This window comes from Lotus japonicus, chromosome 4 (genome assembly GCF_012489685.1).
Source record: "Lotus japonicus ecotype B-129 chromosome 4, LjGifu_v1.2".
Classification (NCBI taxonomy): domain Eukaryota; kingdom Viridiplantae; phylum Streptophyta; class Magnoliopsida; order Fabales; family Fabaceae; genus Lotus; species Lotus japonicus.
In genome coordinates this window covers 30167558-30173042 of record NC_080044.1, presented here as the reverse complement: position 1 = coordinate 30173042, position 5485 = coordinate 30167558, and the positions used below count along the sequence as shown (strand labels likewise).

Here is a 5485-nt window from a genome sequence, read left to right as displayed (position 1 = left end):
AGATGTCGCGAGATGTCGTGAGATGGCGAGCATGAACATCTCGCGTGATGGCGAGCATGAGTATGTCGCGAGTTTTTGGAAAATCGAGAGAAAATCCAGTTTTGTATAATTAATTTCAGAACCTGTTAAATATGAATTATATTTAATTTATATATGTTTAATAGTTTATTATTTTGGTGCTGTTTTTCTGAATTGATGTTATGTGTTGAGTTGCTAAGTTATTGTGACTGCAAATTGTGTAATTGATAACATGAAAGCTATGTTTTGTGAAATTGGTGATGATTTCGTATTGTTGAACTGGTGATAAATATGCTAAAAAATTAAGACTTGGAGATGGTCTGAATATGCATATGTTAGTTGAGTTTTGCACAATATACTGCATCTTCTATCTTACAATTGAAGGTTTAAAATCATTGTTCATGCACCAACTTTTTTTTTTGGTATGGGAGAGTATTGGGCTGGGCCTTATCTCTTAGCTGATTGTTTCCAAAGTTCCCACTCATTCTCTTTGCTTCTGAGAACCTATGGACCTCGACACAGCTAGCCGCTGGCCTCCGACCTCGCTGTAGCTACGCCTCCGGCCTACTGTACTACATGCCTTGGAGCTCTGATTGTTGAGGGGGAAAGTACCATTGATTAGGGAAAGTACCGTTGAAGACTATCAGTTTTGCTCTGTTAATCGTACCTCTGCTATGCTATTCTAGCTATTGCGTGTGCCTCATCTGCTATGGCCAGCTTTCTCCTTCATTCGTTGGGTTGTATTTTCTCTTAAAGTTGGATGCTATAACCCTAGAAAGTTCATCTACCTCTTGTCTTCCCCTATCGATTTTCGGCTTAAAGTTGCACGGGTAACCTTCAAGTTCCATCAAGCTTCAAAAACCAGCTGTTAATTCTACTTTACAGGTTGTGTGCCCTACACCCTAGATCTGAAAACTGCCCCTCATTCTTCTTTACAGCCTGGCTGATTTGATACACCCCAATTTTTTATAAGATGTTCATCAATTGGTTGTCCCTCACGAAGAACCACTTCTTGGTGATTTACCAATGAAGAGCTGTTTCATGGTATTTTGGGTTTTGAGATCCGGGTGAATTCTGAAGGGTTGAGAGAGTTGTCCAAGCAATATGGTGTGACGAATGTTGATTTGCAAAGAACTCTTCACATGGAGAAGGTTAGCTTCATTGATTATTTTGTGTGCTGAAATGTTTTCATGATCATTGAAAAAAACTAGCTGATAATTCATGTGAAATTAATTGGTGAACTTGAGCAATTTGGGTTCCTTGCTGATTTCAATTTTCACACACCATATCTGAATCTGAATATGGCAGGTTGTTAATGGACCTTTTAGCAGGTTGTTACCGTAATCCATGTTATGTATTATGATATATTCATTCATTGATTTATTAACTTTCTGAGATCACTTTAGGTATGAGATATTGAGATGTTTGAAGGGAATTAATTGTTCAAATGGGTTCTCTTTGATTTTTGCAGAGAACAAGTACTTGTGGATTTCAAACTAGATGCTCATGTGCATCAGTACGAAGGAAGCAGTGCTAGGTATAATAATATTAATACTTTATTTGATTGATTGTCTTTGTGTATTGATTGCTGCTGTGACCTGCAAAAATATGTTCCTAGAAGAAGTTCTGATTATTTGTGAAATTATTTTTATAAACAGTGTGGGCACTGCCAGAGTTAAAAATCTCTGCATTCCTTTCAGAAAATTTTGTGAGACTCAGATTTTGGAAGGGTGAGTGCTCTAACATATTATCCACTTTATGATATTGCTTCAACATTCCTATCTCATATCATCTGAATGAAATATTTTTGTTCTACACTGTTTAGCTTTAATGGATTCATTGATTCTTAGTCTTATGTTTGATGGGTGGTATGGTTAATAGAGTCTTTACACGTAATTTCTGAAGCTTTAACAACCTTTGAGGGTTCTAATTGAGGGGAAACATTTAAATACTCCAAGAACAAATTAAATACATCATAAATTAGTATGATTGTGTCACTTTCAAGTTCCTCTAGAATTTAAACTACAAAAATCTTTGGTATGTGGCTATGTGCTGCAAGTGGGAGTACCTATTTATCCCTTATCTAAAAATCACTTCTTCTACACATTTTGACTTGGGAGACCTTCACTCTTCACTCTATTTCTAGCAGACCATGTAGTAATGTGTTATTTCAGTGACTTTAGATTTCATTGTCTCCAAGATAAGGCTGGGATTATCAAATTAAACATACTCCTATTTTTTGTAGTTATTATTCGTAGTTGCTTTTGGCTGAATTTTTTTGGCTCTTTGAGTCTTTGGTCTCAATTTTGCTAAGGGTAATCATTCGCGTATAACACCAATCTTGATCTTGAGAAAAGAGGTGGCGGAACCAGAAAAAATAAATCATATTATTTAATTTAATGACATGTTTCTCATTTATAGATGGTTTAGATATTGATGAAGTGTTACTTCTGTTTTCAGTAGAGAAAAGGAGAAGATCAGATAATTTAGGCGGAGAAATGATTGATTTTCATGTTTAATGTTCTCATCTCATTAATACTATTTTGTTGAATATTACTGATCTCATAGTACTTACACTATGCTTTTTATTTATTTGAGTTCCTAGATGTGCCTAGTGTAGCATGATAGGAGCGGATGAAGTGGTTCCTTCATCAGAAGCTTTGAATCCCTTGCAGCCAAGTATTAGTATCTGCTAACAACATTAGAGATTTCAAAGATTGACAAGTTGAGAAGAGGCTAAGTTTCAGCAACATAGAAGAAGCCTAATTGTCTCTATAAGAGAATAGATCTTTGATTTTTGAGGTTGGTTTCTTATAAATTTCTTACTTTTTATGTTTGTCAATAATTATAAGTGTATTTTGGAGAATAGCACAATTTTGGAGAAAGGATCCCATCTGTGCTGCAAAGTTTTTAATTTCTCCATCTAGATTATCAAGATAATTTAATCATATTTTTTTCTTCTACTAAGATACACAGAATTAGGATTGACAAGTGTCTTGGATGTGTTTGCATTTTGATATTGACAAACAGAGTGTCAAAGGAAATGAATCTAAGAGCAGAATTGTTAAGTCAACTGGAAGCAAGAAGGAAGGCAGAGTCATCAAGCAACTACAAAAGTCAATTCCTTGCCAACATGAGGTTGGTTTTTAAAGTTCAGTTTTGGAGATACATAAAAAATTTGGAGCTTGCTTTATCCAATTTATGATCTAATCTGTAATATAGAGAACACAGAAAAATTTATCCATCAGCTGATCAATGGCTTGAGCCTTGAAGGAATCTGAGCAACTAAATTTACATATTTATGATTTCAAAAAAACTGGTTGGTTTTAAACATCTTGACTGATTCGCAATAAACTAGAGCTTGTTCATAAAGAAGAAGATATGGATGGGTTTGATCCATTAGGCTGATCTACTAATTATAGTGTTTATCATTGTCTTTCTTCACCTACTATTATGTATTTTAATCCATAGCAATATAAAACCATGAACTAAATAGAAAGCCAGGTTTATTGTATCATACACTATCTTATGATGCATGCTGGAGTTGTTGAACATGATGAAGATTCATCAATTTGTTCAACTTTATTACTAAAGAAGTAGCTTTATTCAAATAGTACTGGAAACACATAGTTTAGTACTTAACAACTGATATGACAAACAACAACAATAGATATTAGATAATTCATCTTAATTTGGGTGCTTTGGTAATACTACTAGATTCAAACATAATTCTTTGGAGAAAACTTGGTTAACCCTCTGTCCCTTTCTTTCTTTTAGGAATACACTCGTGTGGAAGCATGCCAAAATCATAATGGACAACTAAAGGAGGGTATAAGCTCTTAAGATAGGGGATTTCACATTGTGAGAAAGAGAAGAAAATACAACCTGGTTCGGCGCCTTTATACACTATTCCTTTGTGAAAAACTTCATGTTAAAACCCTTGTCTTTTGGGGAGGGAAGTGAAGCGAAAGGTCATTAAAAATGGCCTACTTGATGGTGCAGCAGGGGAATGTTTTTACTGGTGTAGCAGGGTCGTGTTTTGTTAGCAGAAGAATGTTGTTGTGGCAAAATGTTTGTAAAATGCAGGACTTGGTTCATGTATGGTGGGTCGAAACTTTATGGATTAGTGTGGATGGGGGTGTTTGTATCTGTGCAATACAAGAATATGTCTTTGTCATGGCATTTGGTTGAAGGTTACTGTGCGGAAGGGACTATTGGCCTATGTATTCTAATTGTTTGTGGTGGATTGCAGTGGGTGCGTGGGATGAATGGTAGGTGACTGTGAGGAACTTGCTGGTGTGTATGTTTCTAAGTTTCTTTACTGCTGAATTTGATAGTATAGAAAAGGAGCTGGTGGTTTAGAATGAAATGATTTTTTTCATATCAGATTGTCACATGTGGGGGTTGAGTTCATTGGCAAGCAAGGTGGTGTGGTTTGGCTTCATGGCATTGTTTCAAGGAATTTTTGGATGAGAATATGGTTGTGGTGTACGCTGGTTTTGACCATGTGGAATGTTTTTTACTTTTTGATGCCAGGGTTGTTGCTTGAATGACTTGTCTATGATACGTGGGCAAGAGGGAAGTGGATTTACTGGTACCTTGACTACCTTCATTGTTTTGTGGTGGTGGAAGTGTGAGGGAGTCTTTTATTGTTTGGCTTGGCCATGACAGGATTGTATTGGTTCCATGGTGATAAACAGAGGTTCAGTATGTGGTAGGCTTCCTTTTTTTATTGGTTATGGGCATTATTTATGTATTTTGGGTGAATATGTTGATAAGCCATGGTAAAATGGTCAACTTGAGAGTGCTTGTACTCTTTTTCCTTCTCTAGACTTTTTTTTCCAATTGGTTTTTTCTAGAATGGTTTTAATGAGACACACTCTCAAAGCATGGTCATCATAGTGGGGGATTATTGTTTGTTGAGTTTCCTGGTGTTTTTTTCTTTATGAGAGATTTGTTCTCATGAAGTTTTTTTCATCTAATAATATGTTTAGTTTTAAAAAAAAACAAAACCTTTTTTCTTTTCCTTTTGCTATATTATTTTAAAATGTTTTATTTAAATTTTTAACGCCGAAGTCACTTCTTCTGAAGGTATAACATTCCCGATAACAATTTTCATCAATTTTTTCAGCAAAAAAGTATATCATCAATTAAAGTTATTAAAAAATCTAAATATTTTTGAAATTATTCTAAATTTTCAAATTTAAACTATGAATATGTTCTTAGTTCCTTCAAATACATTGCAAAATAAAATTTTCATGAACTATTTTATTTCATTAGAGCTAAAGTGGAGAAAATTTCTTATATTAGAGATATTCCTATTTTGTGAACTACGTACACCTTTAATATCATAATATTACCGTAAAATAATTATAATAACACTATAAACTCAATTAAATTTTATTAAAAGATTTAATTTCAATCCACCTGAATCTCATGTCTGACATTAATAAAAAGAACAAATTAT

General features: G+C 34.4%; 1 long non-coding RNA gene across 3 annotated transcripts; it reads left to right on the top strand.

Annotated features, from left to right (window-relative positions):
- The first annotated feature begins 496 nt into the window (after nucleotides 1–496).
- LOC130712072 (uncharacterized) lies at nucleotides 497–4919 on the top strand. 3 transcript variants are annotated; one of them, XR_009010850.1, is made up of 7 exons: nucleotides 497–848; nucleotides 957–1169; nucleotides 1490–1555; nucleotides 1677–1748; nucleotides 2624–2820; nucleotides 3049–3156; nucleotides 3796–4919. It is a non-coding gene; the product is annotated as an uncharacterized LOC130712072 (long non-coding RNA). The 3 variants fall into 3 exon arrangements; XR_009010849.1 differs by having other exon boundaries at nucleotides 499–1169; nucleotides 2617–2820; XR_009010848.1 differs by having other exon boundaries at nucleotides 501–1169.
- Nucleotides 4920–5485: the final 566 nt, after the last annotated feature.